A 17,706-nucleotide genomic window follows, 5' to 3' on the forward strand; every position below is an offset into this window, starting at 1 on the left:
GCTTCGCTCATGGGCGGGGAGGCTGGGAGCACCAGGGATCCGTGAGCCATGATGCGAGGGGATGCAGAAAGCGCCTCAGCTTCTCAGTGCTCAGAGAGGTGCTCTATGCTTCTTTCTGAGTCTCCATTGGGAACTGGCCCATCTATCCCCAGCAGTGACCTATGAGAGGACACAGCTGTCTAAAGTACAGTAAGTTCCCTACATAGGAATAAATTCTGTCCCAAGAGTGCATTCATGAGTCCAGTTTGTTCATAAGTCCAACAAAGTTAGCCTAGGTACTCAACTAACACAATTGGCTATGTACAGCTGCTTTTACGCTTGCTTCCAGACATCCTGGGCTTGAAAGAAAGATACTACTGTACTCTATACAGTGCTGTAAAGTACACAGAAGAGCAACCACTTGTAGAGGGTGCACGCATGTGACAATGTACACCAGACATGTAACCTAATTTACGTACTTGAACATATGAACACACGTTTTGATCTTGGAAAGTTCACAACTTGAAGATTCATATGTAGGGGACTTACTATATCAGAATACAGAATAATACATTTAGCAGTAGTGATTGGTTCCAAGTTATCATTGGTGCCAGACCCTGGGCTGAATTTGGGTGACTTAAGGATGAGGGAGAAGAGAAATCTCTGCAGAGACTGAGAATGGGGAGTCAGGGCACTGGGAGAAGCCTGGGGGCAAGGACAGGGAGAGGCCCAGGGGCTTGAAGGGGAGGGGGTGACCCACAGTGCCTCATGGACCCAAGGAGGCTCCTGCTGTGGGTTTTCTGGGTGAACAAAAATGTTCATTGCCTTTCTAGCCTCTTGGCCTCCCCTTTACCATCCTCTGCTTTGCTTCCTGTTTCAGTTTGTTCCTCACATGCTGGACTTTTGATTCTGCCCAGAAAGACCATTTACTTAGGTGACGAAGTCCGGACAGATGTCCAGGGCTCACTAGCCAGCATGTCATTGTACCTGCCATGCTCTGGCTGACTTTCTGGGTAGCAGCTCTACCCAGCCCTCACCGTCTCACAAGCTCCCAGGGAACAATCCCCTAAATGCATGTTCTCCTCTCCTTCCTGCTTGATCTATTAAGATTAAACTCAATGGTTCATTTCCCGTAACCGTCAGCACCACTGACAATTGCTGCGGTAACTTGTTACAATGGTGACTACTATTTTAATTAAAATCACCATGGAAACAATGGGGCCCACACAGGTAATGCCAGGGTGGGGTGGGGAGGGAAGAACCAAAGTGGGATGTGTCTCGAGTTGACCAGTGTCTGGCTGTTGCTTTCCCGTTTATGAAGTCAGCCAGGACCGCTTGCCAAAACAACTCTCGTCACAGAGAACTATGAGTTAGTTGACCTTCACCCTTTTCTCCATCTCCTCCTACAGACTTCCTGGTAGGTCATGATTCCTGACATTTGCCTGACCTGGTTTGTGACTTTACAGCACACAGTTTAAACAGTTAACTTCCAAAATGGTCCTTAATTCTCTTGTCTGACTTTAGGGTGAACTCAGTGCTGGTTGATGCAAATGTCTTTCCATTGTCTGTGCAACTGACCTCTTGTGGGCAAGAATAAAGAATAGAATGCTTGGCAGGATTTATTTATTCTAAATTACTGTTGGTTCCTGACATTGACTCCATCTAGGGTCTGTCAGGCTAGGGGATAAATATGAATACCATCCCTCTGTGTCCTCAAGGAACACATTCACTGCCTTGGAAGACAGATTTATTTAAAATTGTTTAATACAGTACAATCTGTGCTACAATAGAGTTTTGCATACACTTTTTTGAGGGAAGATACCAAAGTGTTATTCAATTATTAAGAACAAATGCCATAATTTTAAATAAGAAATCATTAGAGATTATAACAAATTTCAGTATGGAACCAGCTAACTGTTTTTGGTAACTTCTTCTAACTTCTCTATCATTATTTGTTGGTATTGTTTAGTCACTGAGTCGTGTCCAGCTCTTTGTGACCCTGTGAACTGTATGTAGCTCACCAGCCTCCTCTGTCCATGGGATTTCCCAGTCAAGAATACTGAAACGGGTAGCCATTTCCTCCTCCAGGGAATCTTCCTGACCCAGGGGTCAAACCCACTGCATCTCCTGTATTAGCAGGTGGACTCTTTACCACTGAGGCACATTTGTGCAAAAAACAGTATGGTATTCTTTGGAATAAAATAAATAACAGTTCAAAATAAAAATAAACTGCATTTTAGGTTGATTCAATAATAATTGGTTTAAAAATCAAATGCATATGGAAAACATCCCAAGCTATCTGATCCTGAGATGCCACCATGCTGCAATTCATCCCCTCAAGCTCCCAGGCAAGAAATCTGAATGATGTTTTGTTTACTACAGTTGTCCCTTGGAGTCCACAGGGGACTAATTCCACAGGTACTGATCCCTTACATAAAATGGCATAGAATTGGCATGTATAACCTATGTACATCCTTCCATATACTTTAAATTATCCATAAATTATTTATAACACCCAATACAATGTCATGCTACATAATTAGCTGTCAGTGCGTGGTGAATTCAAGTTTTGAATTTTGGAACCCAGGATATTTTTTTTTTTCAAATTTTTTGATTCCCCCTTTGGTTGATTCTGCAGATGCAGAACCTGTAGAGATGGAGGGCCAACTGTAGTTTATACTCACTCCCAATTTCTGTATCAATACTGTTGGTTCTATTTCCTAAACATTGTGCCAGTCTATCTCTACTTCTCAATCACCACAGCTCTTGCCAAGGTAAATCCCTCACTGTCTTTCTTTAATATTGCTATTTTGGGTCATAACTCAAAGATCTTGAGTTTTTCCGCCAACTTGTGCTTCACTACACAGACACGAGGTGGTTCACCTAAATCCCAAGCCAATCAAGCTGCTTTGTTCTTAAAAACATTTGGTGGCTCCCTATTGCCTGTAAGAATAAGGTTAACAATGAAACCCCACGGCTAGGCCCTAAATGGCTCATGGTCCTCTTTATATACTTTCTCTTTTGCTGTTTTCTCAATACAACTTAAACTCCATCCTTACCCAGCTGTTCAACAGTCTTCTAAAACTTCCTGTCTGTATCTCCATGCCTCTGTAATCTTTGCTTTTCTGGAATCCACATCATTTAGGGAAAACCTACTACCTTCTAAGACCTTGCTACTCAAAGAGTAGTCTGCTGACCAGATGCATCACGGCCCGTGGAAGGTTGTTAGCAATACAGAGTCCTGAGCTCTCCTCCTGACCCTTGACTCAGAAGCTGCATTTTCACAGCATCGCCACAGGATCCTCAGACATGCTAAGGATGGAGACTCACTGCACTAAGCCATCTCCATCATCAGCTTCCTTGACATACCCTTCATCCTTGTCAGGGACCCAGCTCCCAGAGCTCTACCAACTTTGATGTTGCATAGAAGTCATCTGAGCCCTTGAGGGACAAAGGAATGTTACCTGTTCATCTTTATATCCTCAGAGCCAAACACTGAGCTCACTGTCTTTCATCCCACAAACAGCTACCAAGCACCTGTGAAAGGCCAGTCACAGTGTGAGGTGGTAATGATGCTAATGGTGAAGGGATGGCACAGCCCCTGTTCACAGGCGTGAGAACGATATTCATTAGAGACAAACAGAGACTTTCAATAATAGTCTTGCCAAGAGAGCTGAGCCCAAAGTGTTGGAATTTAGAGGAGCAGAGAAACATGTGCTGACCCTGGGTGTGTCCCAGGGTTCACAGGGACATGATTATATGTATTTAAGGTCATTGTTGACACGTGTAAATACAAGAGAAAACAAAGAGGTGGAGTTGGTGATTACATTGTCCATCACAAAGCACACTGTACCTAAAAAATTTCACTCTTGGAAAGCTTAGCGTTATAGCTATCAAGCTGCTGAGTCTTTTTTCAAAACCCCTGCCCTCTGACTTTTCATTCTTTAAATATTGCTGCAGTCAGAGAACTCTCTACACCCACGAGCAATTGCTTGCATCTTCAATTAGCTGTGGCAGCCAACTTCTTCTTCAGATTGAGTTGATAAGTCTACTGACATCTACTGTTAACCTCCTGAATGATCTTGGATAAGTCATGTTCATCCTACTCACTGCTTCCCAGCTGGGATTATAAATATGAGTAGTAATGAAGGATGTTTCATCAAGAAGCTAGTGTCGAAGGCGAGTGATGTTTCATCCTGTGTGGAACCCCTGGAGGACATGCCACAGAGCCAGTCCCCCTGAGAGGCTAGGAAGTTGAGGTATACACCAAAATCCATCTATTATCCTTAAAGGCTGTTTTCAGAGAGTGTGTTGATTCTTGGGTACTTCTGGCCTTTCATAAGGCAAAGTGAGCATGTGTCAGAGTCAGAACAAGTGCAGAGCAGAGTCTTTACCTACAGAGATTGAGTCCTGAGAGGGTAGGAACAGGGCAAGAGAGATGGGAGAGGGACACTCAGGTGTGCTTGTTCAAATAAAGACCTTGGCCTCTGGAAAGCAGAAACAGAATTAAAAAGTTGATTTTATAGTATTTCTTTCAAGGAAAGATAGTAAGTACTCTATAACCTAAAAAAATTAGGGTAGAGAGTAGACTTTTTCAGCAGCCATTGCCAACACAGCTCTAGCTTTCTCTATGGATGGTTTTTTGGAATAGCACCACTCAGCCTAGGTCACTCGAGCGGCAGAGCCAGAGAATCTGGAGGGAAGAAGCCGCTCATCTTTTCTCTTCCTAAGGGGGTGCTCCACGCCACCACCACCAGATGCCCAGCCCCCAGGTCATGCCAGGTGTCTGAAGTGAGGTTGCTCACAGAAACAGGGGCAGCTTGGAATGCCATGGAATCCATCAGTCAATGCCATAGAATGCCATGGAATCCACCTGCACCAGCTCTTGGTCCCAGCACCTTGAGAGAGCTGCCTCCACCCTCCGAGCACCCCAGGTCTCCCTCAAAGTGTTGCCTTGAGGACAAATACCACATAGACACAGAGCCCAGAACTCATGAGACAAGTCCTGTTCTTTTCCATTCAGAAATACAGAAACTCCCAGGAACGCAGAGGCCCTTATGAAGGTCGTAGCAGTGGGAGCCCTAAATCCGCAGAACAGGGAGGCCTTCTCTGTTGCCTTTAGGTATGATCTGTTAGGGGTAAGCCCACTGGTTTGCCTCCATTAGGTAGGTAGCTGGTTGGTCTCTCCAAACACTCAGGTCGGGACCTCAATTTTAGTCATGGAGGGCTAGGAGAAGTGGGGACAACAGCTGAAAAAGGCAGACATTCTGCTAATTAACTATGAGTTGGAGACAGGATGGAGTAGTGAGAAAATTAGAGGAAGTGGTGATTTTGACTGAGAAGTTACACTGAATTAAATTCAAACTTTTAATAGGGGGTAAAAAAATCTATAAATGTTGGATGACTATATAAGGAAATATTCAGTTCTGGGTTGTTTTCAGATGCATTCTTTATTCAGGACCCTGTAATAAACTTTGAAAAAAGCAGAGTGGCATGTCTTCACTGAAACCAGTAAAATCAGTCTAGCCACGATAGCATTTTCCCAGTCGGCGCAACCATGAATCACTACTTTCTCTAAGGACTTAATTAGCGTCAAGGCAAAAGCCTCTAATTTCCCCCCTATTTATCATTTGGCAACAAAACCTGTTTACTTACCACAGATGCCAAAGAATAGATTAAGCTGATAAAGAAAAGTATAAGATTAACAAGTGCAATTTACTTGTCAGATGGAGGTATTTTATCGTTTCACCGACTTGTTCTCTCTAGAGGGAAACTTGTGTGTTGATACTTTGCAACAGAGATGAAGCCAGGGCCAGTTCAGAGGTGAGTGTCAGGGAGGTGAAGACCGAGCATCTCTGGGGACCAGGGAATGCCCTTCCCACACCCCTCCCGTCACCGGAGAAGAAAGATAAGAAAGGCTCTTTCTTACACGCTCTAAGTTAAACAAAGTTTTAAGTGTGCTAGTGTGTTTGCTTCAGCAGCACATGTACTAAAACTGGAAGCCGACAGAGATTAGCATGGCCCCTGAACAAGGATGATGTGTAAATCCATTAAACACCCATTATTAAAAAAAGAATTTTAAATATATTGCTGTAGTAAAGGGAACCACACACACACAATAAAACAATATTACAGTGGCAAAAAGGGAAAAATGGGGAGGTAGGGGTAGTTAGGGAGTCTGGGATGGACATGTGCACCCTGCTGTATTGAAAATGGAAAACCAACAAAGACCTACCGTATAGCACAGGGAACTCTGTTCAATGTTATGCGGCAGCCTGGATGGGAGAGGAGTTTGCGGGGGTGGGGGGGATGGATACATGTATGTGTACGGCTGAGTCCCTTCGCTATTCACCTGAAAACTATCACAACATTGGTAATCAGCTATACCTTAATACAAAATAAAAGTTTAAGAAATAGAAGCAAATAATTACAATATTATATGTGGCAAAATAGAAAAGTGGAGTCTATAGATGCTATCTATACTTCTTAAATTAAGACATAAATGTACTTATTATTCATAAGTGTGACACGTGAATAATAATGATGACAACTTGACAAACTAAAAATGTACTATAAATCCTCCAAAGTACCGGAAGTCAAACTCACATATCCCACAAATATCAAAAAGAAGAGAAAGGGGAAAACAAAGCAAAGAAAGGAAAAGAAATCCCTAGAGCAAATGATTTAGGAAATACAGGGTATATTGAAAACAAATCTCCAAAGTGAAGCTAGTGACAAGTGACACATAAGCCATCATGTTCGAGTCACACATTCGGATGAAATGCCACTAACAAATGCACATAGGTTCAGCATACCTGTTGGGAGAAAGTCTTGCAGAATGAGGTATGTGTGAAAGAAGCTACTAAAATTAGATTGGGCAAAGACCGACCAGGCAAACGCTAACAAAGAGAAAGCTAGGAGTAACAATATCAGGCAAGGATAGAGTTAAAGCAAAGTGACAAACCTAGCGTGAAAGGGGTAATGAATATTAACACGTGGCTTCACCCGCAAGGATAATGCAACTGTATTTTATGCACTAAATGGGGAAAAAAGCAAAGCATAACTCCAAAGACTTCCCTGGTATCTTGGGCTTCCCTGGTGGCTCAGTCAGTAAAGAATCTGCCTTCAATTCAGGGGACCAGGCTCCAATCCCTGGGTCAGGAAGATCCCCTGGAGAAGGGAATGGCAACCCACTGCAGTATTCTTGCCTGGACAATCCCATGGACAAAGGAGCCTGGCAGGCTATAGTCCACAGGGTCACAAGAGTCGGACATGACTTGGTGATTAAATCACCCAGAGACTTCTAGAAAAAATTAACAAAACCCAGAAGTAGTATGAGATCAACTCATCCTTATGATATCGTACTTGATCAAGTGGATAAGATTTCTCAATTAATTAAGGCGGTAGAGGTTCTGAAGTCAGTCAGCCTCAGCCCAGATGGGTTTGCTCAAACACGAATCACTGGGTTCCACCCCAGGGTTCTGCTTCAGTTGGTCTGGGTGGGTGCTTGAATCCTGTGCAGATGGCCATTCAGTAGAGAAAACTATCTGAGGAGAGATGATGCCCTTTTGAAAGGTGAGGGATTACAAAGACAAGGATGATTCAACAAAGAACAGGTATCAAAAGTCTCCAGGAACTTGCAAGACTTAGGCGGTGCGTCCACCAGCCCAGGGGAATCATAGCAGAGACTTGAGGTGACTGCAGCCCCAGCAGGAAAGCCACCAGCCCTGGGGTTCAGGGGAGAGACCTGAGGACAGAGGGGTAATTTTGCCCCCAATCTCTGTTTCCAGGGTTTCTCTCCGATGGTAGAGAATCTGCCTGCAATGCAACAGACCTGGGTTCAATCCCTGGGTCAGGAAGATCCCCTGGAGGAGGGCATGGCAACCCACTCCAGTATTCTTGCCCAGAGAATCCCATGGCCAGAGTAACCAGCCTGTAGCCTGGCGGGCTACAGTCCACATAATCACAGAGCCGGATACGGCTGAGTGACTAACACTTTCACTTTCACTCTGCTTCCAAAATGCAGGCACCTTTTGCTGCCCATGGGAGCGATGGGGGCAGAATTCCTCATTCAGTACGGGTCTGTCCATCTCAGTCTTATCTCTCCTCAGCTCTCTCCGGTGCTAAAGTTTTCCTCACAGCCTGCCTTCTATTTCTGCTCCCATTAAAAAAAAAAAAAAAAAATCTGTTTGGCCACGTGTTGAGTCCTTTACACACATTCCTTGACTGTGTCCCTGTGAGGGCCATGACCCCCAAGTTATGGGTCAGGGATCTGAGGTCAGTGAGATCACCTACCTGAACACAGCGTGTTTAGTGGAGGGGCTTGAATCCCCATCCACCTTGACCCAATGCAAGAATCACACAACACTCCTCACTCTGCTGCTTGTCTGCTAATCCTCTATTTTCTTTGTACTCGTCTCTTTCTCCCAGCCAGGAAGGGTAGGTTTAGTGTTTGGGTTTTTTTTTTTTTTTTGGCTTAGTGTTTTGTTTTTTTTTTCTCTCTCTCTCTTTTTCTTCTGGTTCTTTCCCAGGAAGTAGTCAAGTTTATATGAGTCTCCTTCAAGCCACCTCCCATGGCCACATTCCTCCATCTGCTGAAACTGCTCCTTCCTCGTGACATTTTGATCTGGATGAAGGCGGAGGCTGTCATCAGAGAACAGCCAGCTGCTGGTAGCACCAGCCTCCCACACGCCCGTCTGTCCTCACACGGCCTGCCAAGCCCCTGGGGCCTGAGTCTTGGCTTTGAAAGTCTCCAAAAATGGCAACATCCTTAGCCAGAGACAAGGTTCACCAGTTCTTCTTAATTCTGTAGCTTAGAAATCATTTGCCTTTCAGGTGTCTTTGAACTTTCACGTTGGCTTAATAACTTACAGAGTTTTGAAGATGCCTTGCTCTCATCTCTGCCTGCCTTTCCTATTGATCAGAAGTCAACTGCAGCGGGGCGTGCATCAGACCAAGAAATCTGACCAGACCCTGATTTCAGCACCGTGGGAGCAGACCAGTGGGGGTGGGTGGTCTCCAGGAGTTCTCCCTTGCTAGACATTCTGATTGTTCACCAATGCCCTGTGGGAATGCAATGCTGGATTCCACCCTGAAGTCTGGAAAACTCTGGACTTTAAGGAGATGATCACGTTCCAAAAACTGATAGCAAAACAAACAGGATGGAAGAGTCCGAAGGCACTCCCTTGATTTCCAGCTGTTTCCAAAATGTGTTCAGTTGAGCGAAACCCCAAACACATGGTGGAAAGCTTATTTCCCTCTAAAAATGTTAAATGCACACATCAGGCTAAAAGAAACCATCTCTGTATGAATTGGATTCATTCACACTTAACTAATGCAGAGCTTGGCAAGGAGCAAATGGAATATAAAGAGGCTGCTTTTGGTGGCCTGAAGACATCTTCCCTTGCTCCAGGTTGCCTACTAAGAAGGGGAAAGAGGAAAGAGAAAGCTGGACTCCTTGTCTGACTCAACACCTTCCATTGGCAAGACTCTTATCAGCACTAAAGCACAGATAAGAACAGAAAACACTGTCTGTGAAGAGGATATGCACTAGATCTAGAAAAATGGTCCTGACAAACCTATTTGCGGGGCAAGAATGGAGATGCAGATGTCAAGAGTCGACTTATGGACACAGGGGAGAAAGGAGTAGGGGAGCAAATGGAGAGAGAAGCCTTGAAACATATACATTACACAGGGAGCTCAGCTCCGTGCTCTGAGATGACCTGGAGGGGAGGAATGGGGGGTGGGTGGGAGGGAGGCTCAGGAGGGAAGGGATATATGTACACATACAGCTGATTCACGGTGTTGCACAGCAGAAGCTAAGCCAATATTGTAAAGCAATTACATTCCAATATAAATAAGTAAATAAGAAAAGCCTCTGGCACATCCATCACAGGCTTACAAAGAGGCTCTCAGTCCTTTCTTGCCTTGCCTCCAACCATGATTCTGGTTGAGGGGCATTCTGTTTTCTTCCTGGATTATTTGAGCATGCAACTCCCTGGTCTTCCCGAGTTTACTTTTGCCCTCTTTAACCTGCTCCGTCCCCAGGATCCTTGTGTTTCTGAATGATGTTGTTAATCATGTAACTGCTCTGTGACTGACTTTTGGCTTCACTCTCACCTGGAAGTCTTACAAACCCTTAGTTACTTTGCATTAAATACCTCCCCTACCCCAGACCCTCCCTTGCACAGCAGCCAGCAATTCTGGGCTTTTTAGAAACCTGCTCTTTCATTTCTCTTACTGGTCTCTTCTTCCCTCACTCTGTTTAAAATTCTATTCTTTTTTTAAAATCTATTTATTTTAATTGGAGGCTAATTACAATATTGTAGTGGTTTTTATTTTTTTATTTTTATTTTTTTAGGAAAATGAGGTGTAGTTTACTATTCAATTTATACATGAACATAGTGATTTATACTTTCACTTTCACATACATTTACTTTCTTTATTTTTCCTAGTGGAACAGGCCTTTTTTTTAAATATAAATTTATTTATTTTAATTGGAAGCTAATTACTTTACAGTATTGTATTGGTTTTTCCATACATTGACATGAATCCGCCACCGGTGTACCTGAACTCCCCTCCCACCTCCCTCCCCATACCATCCTTCTGGGTCATCCCAGTGCACCAGCCCCGAGCATCCTGTATCCTGCATCAAACCTGGACTTGAGATTCGTTTCACATATGATAATATGTGAATGATAATATGTGTATGATAATATACATGTTTCAATGCCATTCTCCCAAATCATCCCCCTACCCCCACAGAGTCCAAAAGACTGCTCTATACATCTGTGTCTCTTTTGCTGTCTCTCTTACAGGGTTATCGTTACCATCTTTCTAAATTCCATGTACATGTGTTATTATACTGTATTGGTGTTTTTCTTTCTGGTTTACTTCACTCTGTATAATCGGCTCCAGTTTCATCCACCTCATTAGAACTAATTCAAATGTATTCTTTTTAATGGCTGAGTAACACTCCATTGCGTATATGTACCACAGCTTTCTTATCCATTTGTCTGTTGATGGACATCTAGGTTGCTTCCATGTCCTGGCTATTATAAACAGTGCTGTGATGAACATTGGGATACATGTGTCTCTTTCAATTCTGGTTTCCTCGGTGTGTATGCCCAGCAGTGGGATTGCTGGGTCATATGGCAGTTCTAGTTCCAGTTTTTTAAGGAATCTCCACACTGTTCTCCATAGTGGCTGTACTAGTTTGCATTCCCACCAACAGTGTAAGAGGGTTCCCTTTTCTCCACACCCTCTCCAGCATTTATTGCTTGTAGACTTTTGGATCGCAGCCATTCTGACTGGTGTGAAATGGTACCTCATAGTGGTTTTGATTTGCATTTCTCTGATAATGAGTGATGTTGAGCATCTTTTCATGTGTTTGTTAGCCATCTGTATGTCTTCTTTGGAGAAATGTCTATTTAGTTCTTTGGCCCATTTTTTGATTGGGTCATTTACTTGTCTGGAATTGAGCTGTAGGAGTTGCTTGTATATTTTTGAGATTAATTCTTTGTCAGTTGCTTCATTTGCTATTATTTTCTCCCATTCTGAAGGCTGTCTTTTCACCTTGCTTATAGTTTCCTTTGTTGTGCAGAGGCTTTTAATTTTAATTGGGTCCCATTTGTTTATTTTTGCTTTTATTTCCAATATTCTGGGAGGTGGGTCATAGAGGATCCTGCTGTGATATATGTCGGAGAGTGTTTTGCCTAGGTTCTCCTCTAGGAGTTTTATAGTTTCTGGTCTTACATTTAGATCTTTAACCCATTTTGAGTTTATTTTTTGTATGGTGTTAGAAAGCGTTCTAGTTTCATTCTTTTACAAGTGGTTGACCAGTTTTCCCGGCACCACTTGTTGAAAAGATTGTCTTTTCGCCATTGTATATTCTTGCCTCCTCTGTCAAAGATAAGGTGTCCATGGGTGTGTGGATTTATCTTTGGGCTTTCTATTTTGTTCCATTGATCTATATTTCTGTCTTTGTGCCAGTACCATACTGTCTTGATGACTGTGGCTTTGTAGTGGTTTTTAAAGAACCGCTTTAGGGACTCCTCTGAGGGTTTAGTTGTTAAGACTTCACCCTCTATCTAACGCATAGGGTGTAGGTTCGATCCCTGGTGGGAGAACTAAGGTCCTATATTTTTGGGGGCCAAAAACCAAAAGGTGAAACAGAAGCAATATTGTAACAACTTCAATAAACACTTTAAAAATGGTTCAGATTAAAAACAAATCTTTAAAATAAATAAATGTCCACTTATATAAAACTTCCTCTATCCAGTTTTTAACTCATTTTTTATAAAAAATAAGTTTAGATTTTTACAGGAAAATATAAAAATAGGACAGTAAGTCCCTGCACTATGACCCCAGCCTCCACTATTGCCAACAGTCTTACATAATCATCCTGCAAGTATCAAAACCAAGAAATTCACATTGGTTCAGTTCAGTTCAGTCACTCAGTCGCGTCTGACTCTTTGCGACCCCATGGACTTGCAACATGCTAGGCCTCCCTGTCCATCACCAACTCCTGGAGCTTGGTCAAACTCATGTCTATTGAGTCGGTAACCATCTCATCCTCTGTTGTCCCCTTCTCCTCCTGCCTTCAATCTTCCCCAACATCATGGTTTTTTCCAGTGAGTCAGTTCTTCATTTCATGTGGCCAAAGTATTTGAGTTTTCAGCTTTAGCATCAGTCCTTCCAATGAATATTCAGGATTGATTTCCTTTAGGGTGGACTGGTTGGATCTCCTTGCAGTCCAAGGGACTCTAAAGAGTCTTCCCCAACACCACAGTTCAAAAGCGTCAATTCTTCAGTGCTCAGCTTTCTTTATAGTCCAACTCTCACATCCATACTTGACTAGTGGAAAAACCATAGCTTTGACTAGACGGACCTTTATCTCTGCTTTTTAATATGTACACAGATTTCTCAGGAGGCAGGTCAGGTGGTCTGGTATTCCCATCTTTTTAAGAATTTTCCAGTTTGTTGTGATCCACACAGTCAAAGACTTTGGCATAGTCTGTAAAGCAGAAGTTAATGTTTTTTGGAACCTTCTTGCTTTTTTGATGATCCAGCTGATGTTGGCAATTTGATCTCTGGTTCCTCTGCCTTTTCTAAATCCAGCTTAAACATCTGGAAGTTCACGATTCACATATTGTTGAGCCCTGGCTTGGGGAATTTTGAGCATTACTTTGCTAGCATGTGAGATGAGTGCAATTGTGCGGTAGTTTGAACATTCTTTGGCATTGCCCTTCTTTAGGATTGGAATGAAAACTGACCTTTTCCAGTCCTGTGGCCACTGCTGAGTTTTCCAAATTTGTTGCATATTGAGTGTAGCACTTTAACAACATTACCTTTTAGGATAATAGGTTCACATTGGTTCAATACCATCAAAAAAAAAAAAAGACTAAGGCCTAATTTGACTTTCACCAAATGTCACTTTTTTCTGTCCTGAGATCCAACCCAGGATCCCTTAGTGCCCCTAGTTTTAACCCTTGTGGTTCTAGACTTGCTTTCTCACAGGAAGATGAGACACGGTATTCTGTCAAACCAGTGTTTCTCAGAAGAAGCCTTTGGGCTGGCATCTCAGCTGAGTGCTGACCAAGCATCTGACAAGCAACAGGCTGGTGACGCACAGACAGAATACAGGACGCTGGAGTGCTTCCCGTCAACTGCAAATATACAAATGCCACACGCTACAGACCACGACAGACGGTCTCTCAATGTTGTCACCTTTATTGTTTTTTAATTTTCAGGAAAGAATTTATGTAAGAATATGATGAAAAGGAACAGGTCACTCAATGACCTATTGGATGGAATGTGAGCTATTTATTCAATAAATATTTTCTGAGTGTCTACACGCGCAAGATGGTTGTGGAAAGGACAAAGAGGCACCCGGGAATTAGGGACAAGATGTGTTTCTGTAATACTTGTTTATTTAGGAAAATGGGATTTGTAATTCCCAGAAAACTTTGATCCTTGGTGGTTACTGCTCAGTCCCAAACTTCCGCTGCTTCACACAGCTAGTCTCTCTCTCTGTCTTTCTCTCTCACGCACACACACACCCTCTTTCTGCTCCTGAGCCTTTGCCCTTTGTCTGAGTGATGTCAGCTCAGGAGACAGTACCTAGGAGCCTCCAGGAGAAGAAGAACCATAGCATCAGAAGACAGAAGGAATTCTCAGGGGCCTAAAATGATGGCAGTTTTGCTTTACACTCACTAACATCAAAACCAAGTTGAAAAAGAGACGACAAAGGAATATGCATGCTTACAAACCAAGAAATGTCCACTTTGTCTAGATTCTGATGAAACTGAGGGCACTAAAAGGCTTTGGTTCCTGAAGTCACGAAACTGCCAAATGTCCTGTTCTTTCAAAACTGGTCTTCCACCTTGAGATTATCATACTGAGTGAGGTAAGTCAGAGAAGGAGAAATATGTGACGTCCCTTATATGTGGAATCTAAAAAGAAATGATGCTGTTGTTTAGTCACTAAGTCTGACTCTTTGCAAGGCCAGGCCCCTCTGTCCATGGGATTTCCCAGGCAAGAATACTGAGGTTGCCATTTCCTTCTCCAGGGCATCTTCCTGACTCAGGGATCAAGTCCAGTGTCTCCTGCATTAGCAAGCAGATTCTTTACTGCTGTGCCAGCTGGGAAGCCCATTTATTTATGTAAAATACTCAAGCATTATAATATATTTATAAGAACTGTATTGCATAAGTATTGCAATGTATTTGTATAGCTCTAGTAAGACATATCATATTGAACAAGCGTGGGATTTCAGAGAATGTGCCCACAGCCCTGGCAGTGCCCAAAATGTCCCACCACTTTGTCAGTGATTATGGTGTAGTTGTGGCTTCTGAGCAATATCTGTGATCAGACTGAGGGTGTTTTAGGTAAAACTTTTCTAGAAAGCCATCGGAGTGTGAAGCCTTTTGAAAAGACAGATTTGACAGTCTTCCTGGTTTCTGTTATGGTGCTTAGTCTAGTCACTGTTTAACCTCTTCTTGACAAATGCTGTTAATTTATGGAAACATCAAATGCACCTAGATTTTTTTAGTTTTGGATTAAATTTATGCAGAATGTGCTCTTAAGGGAAAGCTTTTTTTAATCTGTCTGCTCATTTCTTTCCTCCTTCACAGTGCATCAGGTTGTGGCTCTTCGTGTTTTTCTTGAAGAGATGTGCCTGAGATTGATTTACTAATTGGCCTTTTCCTGGAAGCAGCATTGGTTTTATTTATTCTACATATTGCTTATCTGGGCATTTGTGTTTGATTTCAAATTCATTAGTGACTACTTTGGTGTTTATAAATGCTTTTTTATAACTTCCTTTGGTTGTACATTCCTTACTTCTTGAGTAATTTCTAGTGAATTTATTTCCAAATATTTCTTTTGTTAATTAAAACATTTATGACTACGGGTTTCCTTCTGCTATAATTTTGTACCAATATACAGTACTCTCCTTGCCTTGAACTTCTAAAAAGTTTATAATTTTGGTTGTTTTTTTTTTTCCAGTTTGATCTAAGGACTTTTTGAATTACTATTTTTAATTTCAGTTGGTTAGATTGGTAGCAGTGGAAAGGGACAGGGGAAATATTATTTTTAATTTCCAGTTTTTTTAAGGTTCTGTTGTTCTGATTTCTATTTATTGGTTTTGTTTCTCTGCTATTTTGCTTCTCTGGTTATCCTCCAGTAAACAATAGGAGATATAATATGGTTTATATACTATATATTATAAAGAATTGGCTCACAGGAGACTGGGAAGTCTCATGACCTTCAGACAAGGAAGATGTGTGAAGGTGTGTTAGTCACTCAGTCATGTCCAACTCTTCGCAATCCCATGGATTGTAGGCCACCAGGCTCTGCTGTCCATGGAATTTTCCAGGCAAGAATACTGGAGTGGGTAGCCATTCCCTTCTCCAGGAGATTGCCCAATCCAGGGATTAAACCTGGGTCTCCTGCATTGCAGGCATTTCCTTTACCATCTGAGTCACCTGGGTGTCTGTACCAGGAAAGCACGTATTAAAATTCTAACCTGAGTTCTTCTGAAAGGAGTTTGTTAAACACCATGCCTTGATTGTGTTTTTATGAGATTCTCCTTATATTTCTAACAGTCATTGCCACAGATGTTCACTAATATTCTTACACACATAAATACATAAACATTCACAAGCATTCCACTTTCTTGGTAGATTTTAACCTTTGACTTTAGGTGATGTTTCATGAAGTTTCAGTATAGATATTGCTGTCTTCTTTTTGTGATGTATTCTTATTCCATCCCTTATTTTCTTTATTAAATGTCCAATCTTTTTCTTTTAAAAATAGTACAGCATTTATAAGTGTGGTTTCCAAAGTCTGCTCTTTCAATTCCCTGTCTCTACCCTGGCCGGTTATTTATCTGACTATCTGTCTGTCTCCCTGTTGAGATGTGGCGTATGTTAAAGGGTTTGAAAGTGCCTGGCATGTAAGAACCCAACAAATGTTTACCTATGGATATTTTTTATGACTATCCTTTTATTTTATGTTAGAAACAGCAAAGCATTTATCTTATAAATAATGAAGCATTAGAATTTAGTTTCTTAAATCCAGTCGGAGAGCTATACATTTTAATAGGGTGAATTAGTGAAGTGAAGTGAAGTGAAAGTCGCTCAGCTGTGTCCGACTCTTTGCGACCCCATGGACTATACAGTCCATGGATTTCTCCAGGCCAGAATACTAGAGTGGGTAGTTGTTTCCTTCTCCAGGGGATCTTTCCAACCCGGGGATCTAATCCAGGTCTCCCACATATATTTTAATAGGGTGAGTTAAAATCCATCCAAATTGATTTCCACCATCATTAGTAGGGGGTTTTATTTTTATACTTATTCTTCCTTTTACATTTTTTATTCACTCGGATTCTATTATTTTAGCTGGATCCTGTCTCAGCTGGGGAAAATGGATGATTCTGGAAATTTATCCATTTCAACTGGGTTATCCTATTTTGTAACAGATTAGTCTTCATAGTGTTATACTTCTTTTTATTTCTATAAAGCCTTTCATTTCTGATTTTTGTCATTTGGTTCTTTTCTCTTTTTTCCTTAATCTACTAAGCAATTTGTCAGTTTTGCTGTTCTTTCCAGAGAATCAATTCCTGCTTTCATTGATTTTTTCCAGTCTCTATTTTGCTTTTTCTCTGTTATAATAGTTTTTATTGGTCTCCTTTTGCTATTTTGCAGTTGTTTGCTCCCCCTTTTTAGTTTCTTAGGGTATAAAGTTTTGCTATTTGTTTGGATGTGTCTTCTTGTTTAACATAATTGAACATATGTGTCCAATTAATATATAATTGCAGTTATAAATTTTCCTCTTAGGTCTGCTTTTGCCATGTCCTATACGTTTTGGTATGTTGTGTTTTCATATTTGTTATCTTATTGTTTTTAAAAATTTCTCATTGATTTCTTTTTGAACTATTGGTCATTTAAGATTGTCTTGTTTAATTTTCATGCTTGTGGGTTTTTCTGTTCTCTAGTTCCATTCTATTGTGATCAGAAAAGATATGTTTATGATTTCAGCCTTTTGAAGTTTATTAAATCTTTGTCCTCTGCTCAGTAAATGCTCTGTGGCCTGACATATGGGCTACACTGTAGAAGGCTCCATGTGCACTTGAGGAAAATGTACTTTTTTGATATTGGTGAGGCACTGTTTTTATAAGTCTGTTAGGTTCAATTTACTTAGACTGTTGTTCAAATTCTCTCTAGG

The 17,706-nt window shown here is 41.7% G+C and overlaps 1 non-coding gene across 1 annotated transcript; it reads left to right on the top strand.

Annotated features, from left to right (window-relative positions):
- The first annotated feature begins 5,944 nt into the window (after nt 1–5,944).
- On the top strand, nt 5,945–6,048 carry LOC112449437 (U6 spliceosomal RNA). The gene has a single exon (XR_003038005.1). It is a non-coding gene; the product is annotated as a U6 spliceosomal RNA (small nuclear RNA).
- The last annotated feature ends 11,658 nt before the right edge of the window (nt 6,049–17,706 follow it).

This window comes from Bos taurus, chromosome 13, assembly GCF_002263795.3.
Source record: "Bos taurus isolate L1 Dominette 01449 registration number 42190680 breed Hereford chromosome 13, ARS-UCD2.0, whole genome shotgun sequence".
NCBI classification, from domain to species: domain Eukaryota; kingdom Metazoa; phylum Chordata; class Mammalia; order Artiodactyla; family Bovidae; genus Bos; species Bos taurus.